Raw genomic sequence first — 17,994 nt, forward strand, 5'->3', positions numbered from 1 at the left:
CTTGTACTCTCCCCCTGCTCTCTCTACTCCTGCCACAAATGCCTCCTTACTTTCCCTCAATGCAACTACTTCAAAGCACTTACTGCTTTTCCAATGCTCTTCCTGTTAGTATGCACATGGCTGCTGCCCTCATCTGCTTTGGGACTTTACTCATATATCTCAATGAAGCCTTCCCTATCTTATTTTATTTTTATTTTTATTTTTTGAGACAGAGTCTTACTCTGTCATCCAGGCTGGAGTGCAGTGGCACAATCTTGGCTCACTGCAACCTCCACCTCCCAGATTCAAGCGATTCTCCTGCCTCAACCTCCTGAGTAGCTGGAATTACAGGCACACACCACCATGCCCAGCTAATTTTTGTATTTTTAGTAGAGACAGGGTTTCACCATGTTGGCCAGGCTGGTCTCGAACTCCTGACCTCGTGAACCGCCTGCCTCGGCTTCCCAAAGTGCTGGGATTACAGTCGTGAACCACCATGCACAGCCTTGAGGGGCCACTTCAAGGCTTCATTGGCAGAGTAGGTAAACAGCAGCAGCTATTCCTGTGTGCAAGTCAGTCTTTAGTATTTCAAATGTACCAAAACTAAAAATCATTTAGTAACTATCGCATTAAACAATTTTTTTTCAAAAATAAAACATCAGGTAAGATGAAATGGAATGAATAACAATGAAATGGAATGGAATGAACAGTTTTCTTTGAACCAAGAGGGAAAATAGCTTTTGCATCTTATCTCAAAAGTCTCCAAAACTTTTAGTGTATACAAGTAATTCTTCTTGATAAGTTAATATAATTTTACAATCATATCATATTACATATAATGCAAAAGTAACATAGTGACCTTTTTAAAAACATTCTGAACAAAATCTTAAATAAACACAATTATCACACTTATCACTTTTAGTCAAATTAAATAACTGGGCAGTGACATCAGCAAGTCTGAACATTACTGTTGCTAATGGAACAGAAGCCAGTGAAGAAAAAGCAGCATTACAGGGCACACGTGATACAGCTTAAGAAATTCATTAGCAATTTTCTTTGATGCATACTACTTTCTTTTCCAATGTAAAATATTTAAAATATAAATAATTATGGAAGTCCAAAGAGCACCCTACTGTTAATATGTATTATGTAAACTGCCACTGAATAACTATTTGTCTTACATAGCAAATACTGCTATGTAGAGATTAAGCAATATATTACCACTCCACAAATCAAGCCATATGGTCCCATCTGTTTCCAGGTTCCATTACACCACACCTACTACTGGTTAATAAAGAAACTGTTCAGCAGAGGATGCAAGTGTACCTCTTATTTGATTTTTTCAAAATCAACAATGTGTGGTCAATGTAACTCGGCAGGCAGTCTGATACCTGGTGGGAGTTAGATATGCGACTCTTGATCTTCCTTGCCCGGATAATGATTTACAACAATATGTGAAGTGTATAAACTGTCACTAAAATTGCATAGCTCTGGGATTTGCCAGGTGCGAGTCGCTCCACTCAAGCCTCAGGGAAAATATATAATTGCCCTATGCAGTCATCACAGCCTTAATTATGGTCTGGGCCTTTTATTCCCTGGACGGCAGTGACAGTCTGGAGACAGCTTTGCCACCTGCTTGGTCTTCAATTCAGCCACTAAAAGGCCATGGGCAAATACATTGCCTCAGGCCATTTATTACCTCATCTGCAAAACCCACTCCAAGGGGCAACACTGCTACTCATCCTTCAACCACAGCTCAGACATCCCAGGACTCTGTGACTTCCCCAAATAAAATTATCTTCTCAGTCAGTACCTTGTACATATTTCTATTTTCATTTGGGACTACCATTTATTGTCCATTTGCCTCTTTATTGAACAACAAAGCCTTTGAAGACAGCAAGTATTTTACTCATTTCTGGAGCTCCAATCTCTCCCATAAAAGAGGTGTTCAATAAATTCTTATTATTTATGTGAAATCACTATAGCACCCAGCGGTGCCTAGGATACAGTAAAAGTTTAATACATATTAATTATTGATAAATCTCTTTTGCTTTACTTGAGATTTCACTTGTTTTCATACTTTTATCACCATTCTGCCATTAGAACTCAGCTCGGGCTCTTATCACTTGACCACTGAGGGAAGACGGAGATGATTTTGCCCCCCACGGGACATTTGGCAATGCCTGGAGAAATTTTTGGTTGTTGTAACTGGGGGAGGGAGGTGCCACTGGCCTCTAGTAGGCAGAGGCCAGGGATACTGTTAAGCATCCTACAGGTTAGAGGACAGCCCTGAGAATGATCGGGCTCCAAATGCCAAAAGAGTTGAGGTTGAGAAACCCTCATGTAGACCTTAATTACCTGAACGACTTCTGGTTATTTTACCCCACTCCCATTCTTTCTCTGTTGTAATTCACTCTTCCTGAAAATCTTAACATTCTTATCCTGTTCAAAAGGTCTTACATTTCTTCTGAATATCTTCTTTTGTTAGTTACAGTTACTGCCAGATTTTCAGCACTACTAATCAATATACCAATATGACAAAGGCAGAACTGGAGCCGTTTTAAAAATTCTTATTTCTGGCCAGACACGGTGGCTCATGCCTATAATTCCAGCACTTTGGGAGGCCGAGGTGGGCGGATGGCTTGAGCCCACGAGTTCGAGACCAGCCTGGGCAACGTGGCCAAACCCCATCTCTACAAAAAAAACAAAAACAAAAAATAAAAATTAGCCAGGTGTGGTTCTGCAGGCCTAGTCTCAGTTACTAGGAAGCCTGAGGTGGGAGGATCACTTGAGGCTTGGAAATTCGAGACTGCTGTGAGCCGAGACTGTGCAATGGCACTCCAGCCTAGATAAAAGGGCAAGACCCTGTCTCAAAAAAAACTTATATTCTTTGTTTTTTATTATTTTTATTTTTTTTTGAGACGGAGTCTCGCTCTGTCACCCAGACTGGGGTGCAGTGGCACGATCTCGGCTCACTGCAAGCTCCACCTCCTGAGTTCACGCCATTCTCCTGCCTCAGCCTCCAAAGCAGCTGGGACTACAGGCGCCGCCACCACGCCCGGCTAATTTTTTGCATCTTTAGTAGAGACAGGGTTTCACTGTGTTAGCCAGGATGGTCTCGATCTTCTGACCTCGTGATCTGCCCACCTCGGCCTCCCAAAGTGCTGGGATTACAGGCGTCCTTTGTTACATTTTTAAAAAGTTTTGTTTGTTGTTTTGAAAATAGAGATGGGGTCTCGCTATATTTTCTTGCTATGTCTCAAGCAATCCTCCCGCTTCAGCCTCCCACAGTGCTAGTATTACAAGTATGAGCCACTGCACCTGGCCAAAAATTCTTATTTCTAATCTACATGCTTTACAACTCTTTTAATTCAAACTAAAGTTTTAAATAAGGAGAACACCAAGGGAAAAATAACAAAGACTCTAAGGAATGGCAGCTAATTTTTCTTCACTGATCAAATTTCTACAGCTACAAAGGCCAAATGGCCCTTCAAATTTCATTTGAAGAATAAATGCTGTGTCATTGAATGTTATATCACACACTGGACTGCTATCTCTTATGCTGGCTAGGTATCTTTTATTCTAACCATGATTTATTTAAAATTAATGTGAACAAAAGTTGGTGGGTTTTTAGAAACAGGAAATTTTTTTTAATGTTTTATTCCTTTTATTTACATGATCATATGTTATGGAATTCTACAGAAGTAATTATCTTAGATGTGAAAAGACACTCACACAAATAGGTGGAAAAAAGTGTAGTTTCTTGAGAAACATCCCACTAAAAACCATATTCTATGCAAATCACACTTCTGACAAGGGATACATATCCAGAATATATCTAATCACTACGAAATTGAGGCAAAAAAGAAAAAAGTTAACAGAATATATTTAAAAATTCTTACAACTCAACAACAACAAAAAATCAACCACCCAATTCAAAAGGGGCAAACCACTTGAATAGACACTTCTCCAAAAAAGATATACAAATGGCAAACAAGCACATAAAAGGAGGTTCAACATCATTAGTTATTAGGGGAATGAGTGCAAACCAAAATCACAAGGTACCACTTCATATCCACTAGGATGGCTCCTGTCAACAAAACAGAAAATAACAAGAGTTGGCAACAATGTGGAAAAAATTAAGAATGTGGAAAAATTTGCACATTGTTGATGAGAATGTAAAATGGCTTAGCAGATGTGGGAGAGAGTTTGGTAGCTCCTCAAAAAAGTAAATGTAGAATTATCACGTGACCCAGTAACTGCACTCCTAATTATACACCGAAAACATGAAAATAGGTACTCAATGTTCATAGCAGCATTATTTACAATAGCCAAAAAGTGAAAACAACCTAAACATCCATCAACAAATGAATGGATGAACAAATTCTTATATATATACAACAAAATATTACACAACCATTAAAAAGGAATGATAATTTTGACACATGCTACAACGTGGATGAACCTTCGAAAGATTATGCTGAGTGCAATACGCCAGACACAGAAGGGCAAATAATGCATGATTCCACTTACTTATATGAAATATCTAGAAGAGGGAAATTTATAGAGAAGAAAGTAGAATGAAGGTTACCAGGGGCTAAGAGAAGGGGAAAATGGGGACTATTGTTTAAATGATACAGAGTTTCAGTTTGGGAAGATGAAAAAGTTCTGGCAATGGGTAGTGTTGGTAGTTGTACATCAACATGAATGTGCTTAATGCCACTGAACTATATGCTTGAAAATGTTGAAAATGAGGCCGTGTGCAGTGGTTCACGCCTGTGATCCCAGGGCTTTGGGAGGCCAGGTAGAAAGATTGCTTGAGGCCAGAAGTACAAGACTAGCTTGGGCAACAGAGCGAGATCCCATCTCTACAAAAGTTTTTTTTTTTTTTTTTAAATTAGCCAGGCATGGTGGCACACACCTGCAGTTCCAGCTACTCAGGAAGCTGAGGCAAGAGGATGGCTTGAGCACAGGAGTCTGAGGATGCAATGAGCTATGACTGCACCACTGCACTCCAGCCTGGGTGACAGAGCAAGACCCTGACTCTAAAACTAAACAAATAAATAAATGTTAAAATGGTAAATTGTATTACTATTTATATTTTACCACAGTAAAGGAAAATCCTATCCAAATGTTATGATAATTTGCTTCATCACTACCTTCAAGGGATTTTACAAATGGAGTTTCTCCCTCTGCCAAATTAGAGGTATTTTAATAAACTCTAATTTTCAGGCGGAAAATAATGTGCCATTGGTGCCTGGAAGCCTTGGAAGAAAACAGAATCCCTGATAAGGTAAAATGCTGGGAAATCTTTACACTCATCCAGGTCCAGTTACATAGGTTAACCTCCTTTCAGCAACCCACCCGCTCTGAAGGACAGCCAGTCCCATGAGATCCCTGGCAGGCTGCCTGCCTTTCAGATCCTTTCTTCTACTTAGTGCCGATTAATGTAAACATATCCATTTTCTCTGATGGTGGTGGTTTTGAGGGGGAGAAGAAAGTACTGTTTTTAAAATAACATTTGCTTCTTCACTAAAAAGGGGAGAAAATATGGAACAATCTCTAGAGGAATCTTTTTTTAATGAGATCTATTTTCTATTTCACAACCATCCAACAGCAATGCTATATGCCATGAATCAGTATTATTCAGCTTGATTTTCTTAGAACAAGTTACTCTTGTCATGCAAACTATAAAATTTCTTGTCAAAACAAATAATTAAATATAACAAACACTCCTAGATTCAACAACCGCGAACATTCTGAAATAAGACAGAAATACAAATTTCTGTCATGCCAAATTTTACTAATACCCCAGAGTCTCCATGACTTCAGATCAATTGAAAAGTTCACAAAATTCGAAATTTATTCTTTCATAAAACTGACTTTATGATCCTTCCTGGAATAGGAATACAACAGAATAGAATCTACTACATAAAAATATTATTGGGTTAAATGAATTTACTTTATGACACACAACTAAATATATGAATATTTGAAGTTCATTTTAAAAATACATTATCATCACTCCTGAATTTGGGCATACTGTGGCCCAGAGGAAGGGACATCATAATTGCTTGAGTTTCATCTGATAAAATAGTCAAAAGGAAAAAAAAAGAAGTGAAAATGAAAATAAATTAGCAACTAAACAACTAATTATGGTGGGAGGAGAAACAACACATACAAAACACATACAATCTCACTGTAAAATCAGAAACTCTCCAACAACAGCGTGATTTTTTATATAAACACTGGATTTCACATGAAACCGAAGGCCATGACTAAAAGGGATATATGTGGCCCAAATGAAGACTCTTGGTTTACCGGGCAGCCTTGTGCTCATGGCATGAAGTACTATGGTAAGCAGATGTCACAGGAATTCATACTTAAAAAGCCACTTGGGAAGCCTTGGTCTACGTTTACTTACATCCCTGAGATATAGTTCTCTTGGCCACTCATACAGTTTGATTTTTTGGCTAGAATGTTTCTGTTGATTGGATATCATTTTTAAAGTTTCACCAGAGATTGTGAATTGTTTTTTAAATTAAAGAGACTAGATACAGCTTTTATTGTTGCTCGTTATCACTTCTTTGGAAGACAGAATCACTATTCCATTGCCTGTTTGCTATGTAGTGAAAGGAAGTAGAATGGGCATTAAAGCAGCCCAGAGGGGAGTCTAAAGGTCATGCCTAATAGTTTGGGTCACTTAAGGTACGTTTAGAATGCTGTATATTTTTCCATGTAAGAGTCTGAATCTTAAGATTATATTTAAACATTTCAATGGTAAGCCAACATAACAGTGATAAAACAGAAGGCCAACACTACCTTGTAGAGATCACGGTGTAAGTTTCTAGTATTGCAACTTACATTCTTTACACATATGTAATAAACTGTATACAATTTACACACACACACATATAGTCAGCATATTCTTGGAAACACTGTATGCCACCCCACAAATGTGTTATTTTATTATTTAAGTTTGGAAGGCCCACAGTTTAATGCTTCCAGAAACAAGAAGCAACACGATACAATGAGTAAAATACAAGAATGGAGGAAGAAGACTGCAGTCTGAGTGCTAGTGCCATCACTGTCATCTTCAAGTAATTAATCACTTCCATACTGTTTCCTCCTCTGTAAAATGGAAAAAACAGTCACTACTTTTTGTGCAGCAGTACTGAGGGGATGTGAGAGAAAGCAATTTGAAAACTGTAAACTAAGATAATATTATTGTATATTATCAAACAATACTTCTGTTTATTCCTCCTGTAGGCTTCACTGTGGGAGTTAAAAGGTGCCAAAAAAAAATTAAAAACAATCTCTTTAAACTAAAATTTAACTACCAGTGACCCCAGGATCCTCAAATGCACTATGTTGGAACGCAGAGATGGAACCATAGTGAATATGAGAAGGAGGAGGGATGAAAACACAGATCACAGAGGATTTGCAGGGCAATGAGGATTTGCAGGGCAATGAGACGACTCTGCCAGATACATGTCATGATACACCTTGTCCAAACCCACGGAACGTACATCACCAAGAGTGCATCCCCCAAATTTCTACTCTGAGTCTGTATCCATACATTTTACATTTAAAATCCCACTAAATATCATAAGGTGGGGATTGTGAGTTGACGCTTGTAACATCAATTTCAAATAAGGCTGTTCGCAATCTGGCCTCCCCAGACGACATTCCCAGCCTCATCTCTTTTCACTCCCCTTACCCATCACTCCTTCCCTACCTGCCCAGAAGGCCCCTGTGCAGCTCTATCTTTCCTGCTCCTCCTTCAAAACAGAGCTGGAAGCCAACTTCCTGGAAACCTTCCCTGGAGGCTCCCAGGCAACAGCACTGATCAGTTCTCTGCTGCTCCTCTGGGCTTCCACAGCACCTAACATGAACCATCACTCACAACAGCACTTACCACACTTGAATCCCCAGATTTGGTAAGTGTTTTCTCCAGAGATTCCTAGTCTCCTACCAGGCCACAAGCCAAGCCACACTGTGGTCTGTACTACCTACCTAGCATGCAGGAGGCCATCAATAAATGTTGAATGAATGAAAGTAAAATCCAGTTTTATCAATATCATTAACTATTGTATTATTAATATTATTATTACTATTTTGAGACAGGGTCTTGTTCTGTCACCCAGGATGGAGTGCAGTGACATGACCACAGCTCACTGCAGCCTCAATCTGCCAGGCTCAATAGATCCTCCCCCTGCAGCCTCCTGAGTATCTGGGACTACAGGCACACCCCACCAAGACCAGCTACATTTTTTTTTATAATTTTCTCATAGAAGGGTTTTCACCACATCCAGGCTGCTCTCAAACTCCTGCCCCGCTTGGCCTCCCAAAGTGCTGGGATAACAGGTGTGAGCCACTCCAACTGGCCAACTATTGTATTATTAAGCCCCATGTAATTAATTGAAGTTCTAACCTAAAGCCCATTGCTTTACTAACGCGATACCATAAATTTCTTTGAAAGACAGAATTATATAATGAATTCCCTACTTCCTATGCATAGTCTGTCTACTTAACGTAATATTATATAGAGCATAACCTGTCTGTGAATATTTGCAAAGTGTTAAATGGCTATAAATAATCTTTTTAATATATATATTTTTAACGATGTGTGGGCAATGTTTAAAATTTTATAAATGTGTGTGTCTCGAGGAAGGCTGTTTCCTGGTGAAAGGCTGCCTGAGGGGGTGGAGTTCATAAACTGATAAAGAATCACAAATAAGCCGTGTTATGAACTGCTGTTCGGGAAAGCTCAATTTTATTTTTACTTTTTAATTTATTTTTTGAGACGAAGTTTCACTCATTTCCCAGGATAGAGTACAATGGCACGATCTCAGCTCACTGCAACCACCGCCTCCCAGGCTCAAGCGATTATCCTGCCTCAGCCTCCCCAGTAGTTGGGATTACAGGTATGCGCCACCATGCCCAGCTAATTTTGTATTTTTAGTAGAGACGGGGTTTCTACATGTTGGTCACGCTGGTCTTGAACCCCCAACCTCAGGTGATCCGCCTGCCTCAGCCTCCCGAAGTGCTGGGATTGCAGGTATAAGCCACCGTGCCCAGCCGGGGAAGCTCGGATTTTTATTTGCTAAAGAGAAGAATGAAGCAGTGGAGATGGTGTGTCAATTGCTTAGCTAGGAGTTGCAGCCATTTAAAAGCATGCACACCACTTGAATTTGTCTTCACTCTTCCAAATACCCCTTTGATCATGTGATTCTTCTGTTCAAACCATTTAACAGTTCTCTTGACTACGGGTTAAAATTGAATAGTTCTCCTTTGCCTATAGATTAAATCCAAATTCCTTGTCCTTCCTTCCACCTCACCCTACAAAAACCAACCTATTGAGGGAAAAGAAAGGTGGGGTCATTGAAACCCCAACATATTTAGGGAAGTGAAAGGTGGAGTGGTTCAAGCATCAACAATGAAATGGACACTACCCTAGCAGCTGAGTATTTCAAGATGAGACATGGTCCCTTTCCTCTATAACATTATTGAGAGAGTAATCGAAACACATTATTATCAGGCAAGTAATAGGTGCACCATTATAACAGTTCCTAGAGGAATGTACTCACAGTGGTCTGGAGGCCCCCGGCTGGCTAAAAGGGTTGGGTGGGGTTTCCTATAGGACCAGCCATGCAAACTCACCCTTGAACCAGTAAAGGATAGCAGGGAAAAACAGGAGGAAACTGTACAAAGGCTAGGTCCCCCTACCGGACAGACTGAGTAAGCAATGAAATTCCATGGCCTGGGGATGTTCTCAGCATCTCTAAGTTCTCATAAGGACTTACTGAAAGAATCTCTTCCTGTTTATGTCTCTTCTATTCTACCTCTACCTTCTAGTTTACCTCCCAAATCCCAAATGGGATCATTCTCGTTATCCTTGACAAGACTTAACTAAAAATTCACACACAGAAAATACGGAAGTCTTATCAGGAAAAATACAGTCATCCCCAGGTATCTATGGGAAAATCAGTCCAGAACGCCCACAGACACCAAAATCCAAGGATGCTCAAGTCCCCTGTATAAAATGGTATATTTGCATATAACCTACCACATCCTCCCTTATACTTTAAATCATCTTAGCTTACTTATAATACCTACTATACTGTAAATGCTATGTAAACGGTTTTTATTTTTATCTTATTTTTGATTTGTATTATTATTATTTTTTTCCTAAATATTTTTCATTTGTGGTTGGTTGAATCTGTTGATGCAGAAGCCACTGACTCACAAGGCCAGCTGAATAGAGAAATAAACCCAAATAGATTACAGTTTGGGAAGGTAAGACATCTTACTACTGGAGAAGTATTTTAGTATTTGCCTCTTGATCTCTTTCATGCTAACTACGCTATGAAACCCTGGAGACTGGGATTTTATTTTTGTCACTTTATTTCGTTGTGTAGTCCCCAGGGCCTGTTCTGGGGCCTCACAGGCAGTGTAGATATAAGGCACAGAGTAAATAATGGTTGAATAAATATCCTATACAGCCCCATAAATTTACATGTTCCACCTTCTAAAGTGATTCCTACACCCACAAAATTGCAACACTTTGAAACTCCAAGATATAATCAATACAACTTTAAAAAAATGAAGTGTATTTAGAATATCTTGCAATAAAATTAGATGCAATGACAACAGAAAGCAAGTAAAACTGCCACTCCTTTGAAATAATACTAACTTGTCATTATTTGCAAACACAGCGAACACCTAATGACTGCTTTGTGTAAACATATAGTCAATAAGCTGAAAGGGAAGCATTTAGGTCCATACATGTTTGTCTTTGACAATTATTTTATTCAACTCCTGTTCCTAAAAATAAAATTCTACTTCCACTAGAAAACAAAGAAAGAATGACTAAATGCATAAACAAGAGAAAGAAAACCACGAGACCTAAAATCTTTTTAGCTTAACACATTTTTCATCTTCCATATTCATTACCATATTCATTCTTGGCTTCTAATAATCACTTATATCATTAATAATAATCACCCATATCATCAATCACTGGCGGTCTTGCTTTATGAACAAGTTGTGCCCAATCCTGCGTAGTGATTTGGAAACTGGAATTCCCTTTCCCCTAGAAACGACGTCATGAGTGCTGATGTACTGCCCTGGCCACCTCACTAGGATCGTCTTAACTCATAATGCAGATGCCTTTTATACTGCTAACACTAATTCAAATATGTGATGTCCACTTTTGGCATCTGCCGATCTGCTTTCTGCAACACCCTCTTTCCATACTTAGGTGCCTCGAACTTCTCAACAGTGCTACTGCCCGAGCCTTAAAATGACTTACTCTTGGGCAGGGCGCGGTGGCTCACACCTGTAATCCCAGCACTTTGGGAGGTCAAGGCGGGCGGATCACGAGATCACGAGATCAAGACCATCTTGGCTAAGACGGAGAAATCCAGTCTCTACTGAAAATACAAAAAATAAGCCAGGCGTGGCGGTGGGTGCCTATAGTCCCAGCTACTTGGGAGGTTGAGGTAGGAGAATGGTGTGAACCCTGGAGGCGGAGCTTGCAGTAAGCAGAGATGGTGCCACTGCACTCCAGCCTGGGCAACAGAGCGAGACTCCGTCTCAAAAAAAAAAAAAAAAAAAGACTTACTCTTCCTTCCTCACTCCTTCTCTCAGTCAAACTCTGTGATTCTCAGCAAAGAAAGGAGCAAGATGAATTAGTGAACTTATGATGAAGTGTACAGATAAGAGATGTTAAATATTCTGCCACAAAGTGGGAAACTGATGGAATCTGTGAATCCCTTTCTGTGTTACCATTAATTCCTGAAACGTGGTACTACCAAGTCAGTTAAATTTAGATACAATAATTCAGAAAGCAACTCCTGGCACTTCAGTTGAATGCTACCATCCATCAAATGCTTCTTAAAAAAGATCTGCAAATCTGCTGTAAACCTTCCATAGCCCACAAGTACTTAGGACAAAATCCTTTAGAATGACATTAACCATTGCACAATTACTGCGTTTTGTGAAAACAAATCAAAATACACAGTAACCAGAGTAAATCTGAATTTGATAGGCTTCTAAGCACTTTAACAGATTAAAAGTAAAAATTAACAGGCTATATAGAAGAAGATATTCCATAGATTAAAGCAGTGATCTAAGGCAAATGGCCCAGTCTATCTAGGGATGCGCTCCCGGGGTCAGTGAGTTCAGGACGTGGCTACCTCACAGTGTTCACACTTCCACTACTTGCAAACTCTAAGTCATCAGAATCCTCAACTCAGAATCCCCAACGTCACCAACACGTCTGAGTGGCCCCAAGACCACATGTATGCTGTCCAGATTTCCTTCATTCAGTGACAGAAAACTGGCAACTGGAGTCCTAGAATGAATGGACATCCCTGGCACACCCAGTGCTTGTAAACTGAAGATTGCTTTTCACAACTGCAGCACCAAACTCTCCTCGGGACTGAGGAGTACATGTTTTCTATTTATAGTCCCTCAGAATTAAATATGAAAAAGAAAAGGAAGTGATCATATACTAAGTATTATATTTCCCCAAGGGAAAATTCACATAAAAATAATCCCCACCAGTGACATCAGCTAATCAGAGCACCAAAGAATGAGACAGAGAGAGAAGATTTGGATATTTCATATCTAAAAAAGAGGAATTGAAAATTGTCATTATAGGAAAAAATCAGAACTACCTATGTCTCCTTTATAATTATTCTCTGGGTTAAACTTTTTTCTTTGAATTAAATGTGGGCTGGGGAGTGAGGGGGAAGAACCGTAATCTCTTCAGTGCTTATGACTTCTAAAGTGTTACAGCCTTGTGCACACACACATCTACCATCCTTTTTTTTTTTTTTTTTTTTTTTTTTTTTTTTTTTTTAAACAGAATCTTGCTCTGTCGCCCAGGCTGGAGTACAGTGGCGCGATCTCGGCTCACTGTAAGCTCTGCCTCATGGGTTCACGCCATTCTCCTGCCTCCGTCTCTCGAGTAGCTGGGACTACAGGCGCCCGCCACCATGCCCGGCTAATTTTTTGGTATTTTTAGTAGAGATGGGGTTTCACCGTGGTCTCGTTCTCCTGACCTCGTGATCTGCCTGCCTGGGCCTCCCAAAGTGCTGGGATTACAAGCGTGAGCCACTGCGCCCCGCCTACAATCCATTTCTTAATATTTATGCATTTTATTTTAAATTCCGAATTTAAATTTTATACTGGAGTCTTGAAAAGAGTTTTGATTCTTGAAAAATGGGTTTTGAGTTGATTAGAGCTTCCCAATTAAAACGGTACAATTGAATATATTATACAGGCATGATATTTATAAGCAAATTCTATTTTTTCACATCATATTAACTGTAATACTAGATCATTACACAGAACATGATATATTTTAAAAATGAGAGTTAGTACTGTTCGATAACAGAATGACCAGGCACAGAAGGGAGATTCAGCTTCTGACAAGGCTGATAACAACACCCTTTATACATCTGACGTGAACAAAGCAGCAGCTCATCTCAGGAGAAGTCTGCTTTCCTTTTGTGAGCATAGTTTGAAACACATACACTAAAAACAGTATCAATTTTTATGCGGCTATGGTGGCAGGGGGAATCAGCATATCGTGTTAGCAATTTTCTGTGGAATCACATTAGTGTTTCATTGTGGTAGCCATATCACATTAAAATCTGTTTTTCTACTAAATGGCTTCCATTGTGTATTTAGCGAATCTGATATGGAAAATTGCTAATGCAATAAGAGTATCATAGAAGCTTTCCTGACTGTAGCTCAGCCACAATATTCAGGAGAAGCAGGCTCTCAACTGGGCTGAGGCAATTTCAGGCCTCGTAACAAGTCCTCAGCTCAGACTCAACACCAGCTTCTTGAAGGATGGACCTTATCCTATGGATGAAATGCTTTTACAGATTTTATCTCAGGAGGGACCAAGGGTTCAGTGAAAAAATGTGTCATGTATTTGTTGTTAATTGACAGAGTACTATAAAGGGCACTGTGGTCCGCATTTAGGGAATAAAAAAAGTAGATGAAAAAGTCCCTTCCTTCCTGGATCTTGTAAGGACGGTCTGAGGGGAAGAAATAAATTAGTCTATGAGTAACTTAATACAAGACAGACAAGAGTTGAAAAGGCAAAAAGCCACAGGAGCTCGAAGAAGGACATACCTGGGACCAGGTGATGATCACAGAAAGTCCAGTGAAGGCAGCGCCTGAACAGGGCATACAAGATAAAGAAGTCACATTCGAGGATCTGGTGGGAGGTGGGGAAGCTGGGAAGGCCTCAGCGTGGGGTAAAGATGCACAGGACAGGAAAGCCAGGGTATGCGTGGAAACTAGCATTCGCTATTTTAACTGCAGCATAAAATAGGGAAAGACCGGGAAGATAAGCCTGGAAAAGTGGTCTTGAGTCAGCCTAACACACAAGGAGGCCAACACTAAAGGAGAGCAGAATATAAGTCAGGCAAGCGCGGCTGAGGTGTCACCTCATGGTTTTGGGGTAGGAAGTGTCAGGATGAAGACCACCAGGCAAGAAGAATATCCAGTTTTCATGGATATAATGACTTCTAATGCTAACAGATATCTTGAAATCCTAACAACTTTAGTTGACACAAGTTTCTTAAGAGACATAACTTACCGGAATATTTATTTTAAAAGGTTAGTTTATTACTAGGGGATAATTGTTTATTTTTTTAATGTCCTTACTTAGGACATGGACATTCACCAGGATAACATGAAACATTGTGAAATGCTCACACTATTATAAGTACTTATGTATTTACTGTTTGCATTTTTTTTTTTGCTTTAGAATGACTTTTCAACTCACTAGCAACAGTAACCAAGGAAATATAAATCCAACAGCCTAAAATTACAACTATTTGAGAAGATTCATGGTTTCAACGTACTGCTGTATTTACTGCTTTGTTCTGGACAGATTCCCGTTTTTTAATTCCTCTCTAAGTGTCCAAAACAATATACAGAAAATCTGCACTAAGCTTCGTTAAAGCTTTAAAACTTAGCATAGTACGTTTGTCATATCAGAAAAACCACGTATTTGTCATAACCTTTACCTTCCCTTAAATGAGAGTACATCCTGTGGATAAGGATTATTTCCCACATATTAAAGCAGAACATGATGAAACTGCTGTCTTATTTATTACAGAGGGAATGTCAGATATAAACTAGTTACCTTAATGCTATAGCGATCGCTTAAGAAACACTATCCCTCCAGTTTGGCAACGCATATTGCACTCTCATTAATCAGAATTAAACTATTTGGAAAATATATTGAGTATTTTCATGCTGACATTGAATATTTTCATCTTCATGAAACAATTTCTGGACAGACTTTTTTCCCTCCGACTGACCACATGATTAGTAAAGATAAATAGTGCACCAGTTGTTTATTACGTATGGATATCTTTAGTAATGTTTCATTTAAAAAACAAAACTAAACTCTTCTTTCTCATCCCATGTCTTGGGCAATCAGAGATGCAAGAGTTGACATCTGTGAATATTTTCTGATTACTCATTAACTAGGAAAATACAAGTTAAAAAAAGATTTTAAAAGGAGAAAAGCCAAATAGTTCATGTTGACTTTGAAAGACTGATGACAAAGATGTGGTAATTCTAAAGGACTTAGAGGTTTAACCCAAAATTTGTTTACGTCTTTGATTTTTAGTAAACACTGCAGATAAAAACGAGTTTGTTCAGATCAAGAGTATGTTGGCATTCCCTTAAGCATAGTTTGAAACCACAGAGCCCAAGCATAAAACAGCTCTGACAAAGATAACCAGTCAAGCATAAAAATGGGAGTTGGTTGTGTCAGAATACATTAAGAGGCCGAAGGCTGTCTGGTAGACAGCTGTCTTGCCATCAATGAAGGTGACTATTACCACTAAAAGTTGTTTTTCGGATACAGTACTTGAAATTTCTGTCATCTTGTATTTAAAATGCTCCTTGTTTACAAAGCGTCACATCCTTTTCTCATCTGAAGCCTCCTTGGATAACCACAAACCTAAAAGCAGCCTAAAATTGTGTTGATGCTTTCCTACAAGCACAGGGAAACTCATTTATTGAATCTTTGTCTATTTGGAGTTGAGAATGTCTTTGGCTTTTATTTTAAATGCCTTCTTAAATATAGATCACTATTTTTAAAATGTAAACATCCAAAGGCATTCCCTCACACTTGGAGGAATGCTAAGGCAGGAGACATACTTGTAGTAGTCACATTTCACTTTCCCAGACGGATGCCACAAACGTTCCGCTCAGTTACTGCTCAGGAGGCAGCATTATTAAATGCCTCACGACTTTACGGTCAGCCTCCATGCTTCTTGCTAACCTACATTTCCAAAACATCATCCAAGAAATCTGGCAAGCCACCGAAATGGTACTAGTAAACTGGATCCATCCAAAGCACTCCACAGTGCCCTTGTGGGTGTGTATCTCACTGTGAACTGCTGGGTAAAGAATTTATATACAATTTTATCCCCAAACTCGATTTGTATCATTTGTAGGTTAGTTCTCAGGAGTACTCACTCCAGCCCAGAAATAAGTCAACGTAGTATATCCAAACTATCATTTCAAATGTCCACGGTCAAGGGCGGGAGGAGGAAGGAATAGTAACGGGAAGACTTGTCAGCGATTAGCCATCCATAAAAATGCTTTCCCCGCGCTCCTCCTTCCGATCACAAAGCTGGCGTCAGGCAGTCTCCTGTATCTGCTCCCCACCTCGCCCCCTCCCCTCTGCGGAGAGCTGGCATCGAGGGGCGGGCCAAGGAAAAGACAAACACCCGGGCTCCGACACAGTCCAAGCGCGAGCCCGGAGACACTTGAACAACATTCCTAACTTTTTTTTTCTCACTTCGCATGCCTCAAAGGTAAGCAAAGCAAAAAGCCTATGAAACAGAAGGCCAGCGAGGCCAGTGCGGCACTGGCGAGTTTAAAAGTGGCCCCCCAAAGAGTCACAATGACGACCCCCGACCCCCCCTCTGTCCGCTGTCCCCGCTCTCCAGCTACAGCAAGCGACTCCTCCGGCGCCCATCCTGGTCCCTGCCCACGCCCCGGGCCCCAGCTCCAGCCCGGCCGCCGCCCCCGCCGCAGGACGAGCATCTCCTGACAGGTCCCGGGGCCCGCGGCGCGGGCGAATGCGGGCGCGAGGAAGGCGAGCGGCGCTGCGGCCAAGTCCCCGGAGCGGTCCCCTCCGGCCCCGTGCCCACCCCACCCTAAACAGGCCCCACCGAGAAGCACCGGGACGGCGAGCGCCAAGAGCCAAGCCACACGCCGAGGAGCCTCCCAGGCTGCCCCGAGGACGAACAACTTAGCCCTCCACTCAACGCGCTCACACGCACGCACACAAGCAGCGCGCGGCCGGGGAGGGCACGTCTTACCTGTCCCCGCGGTGCCACTCATCCCTCCCCCACCCAGGTCCGGCGCCCCCCACCCCGCCCCCGCGGTGGTCCCCCGGCCGCCCGCTCCGAGCGCCGCGCACTCACTGCCTGGCTGCGCGCTCAGCGCCTGCAGGGCCCGGGGGCGGCGGCGGCGGCGGCGGCGGCGGCGGCGGGGACCGAGACAGCGGCTGCAGCGGCGGCGGCGGCGGCGGCGGCGGCCCCAGCCGGCGTCAGTCAGACTGGAGCCGCGAAGCCTCATCGCCCGTATTAGTGCGCCGACCTGGAAAGCGGCCAGGGAGCCCTGCTTGCGGCCCGCCCCCGCCCGCCGCCGCGCGCTCTGGCCACAACGGGAACCGCGGAGGAGGGGGCTGCGCGGGCCCGGCGGGGGGCGGGAGCGAGGCCGGCCCCACGGCCACGTGCCCGGAAACTCGCGGCGCGGGGGTGGCGGGGGAGTGCACCTCGCAGCGGTCCGCAGCTGGGTTCCCGCCTCTTCCCCACCCCCAGCCGCGGGCTGCCCTCTCCGTCCCCCTGCGCGACCCCAGGCTCAGCCCCTGCCGGCGATCCCGGCCTGCTGGGGGGTCCCGGGGTGGGGTGGGAGCCTTCTGCCTGCGTGGGTCGCCTCGCGTCTCTCTCCCCCACC

The 17,994-nt window shown here is 41.9% G+C and overlaps 1 protein-coding gene across 5 annotated transcripts in view; it reads right to left on the reverse strand.

Moving 5' to 3' along the window:
- Positions 1-17,595, reverse strand: part of SMAD9 (SMAD family member 9) — a 74,724-nt gene extending 57,129 nt beyond the window's left edge. For all 5 annotated transcript variants that reach the window (XR_012426843.1, XM_045377404.3, XM_045377401.3 and 2 more), the window contains exon 1: positions 17,460-17,595. The gene's annotated coding sequence lies outside the window, so the exon portion shown is untranslated. The remainder of the gene's footprint in view (positions 1-17,459) is intronic.
- Positions 17,596-17,994: the final 399 nt, after the last annotated feature.

Source organism: Macaca fascicularis, chromosome 17 (genome assembly GCF_037993035.2).
Source record: "Macaca fascicularis isolate 582-1 chromosome 17, T2T-MFA8v1.1".
NCBI classification, from domain to species: Eukaryota; Metazoa; Chordata; class Mammalia; order Primates; family Cercopithecidae; genus Macaca; species Macaca fascicularis.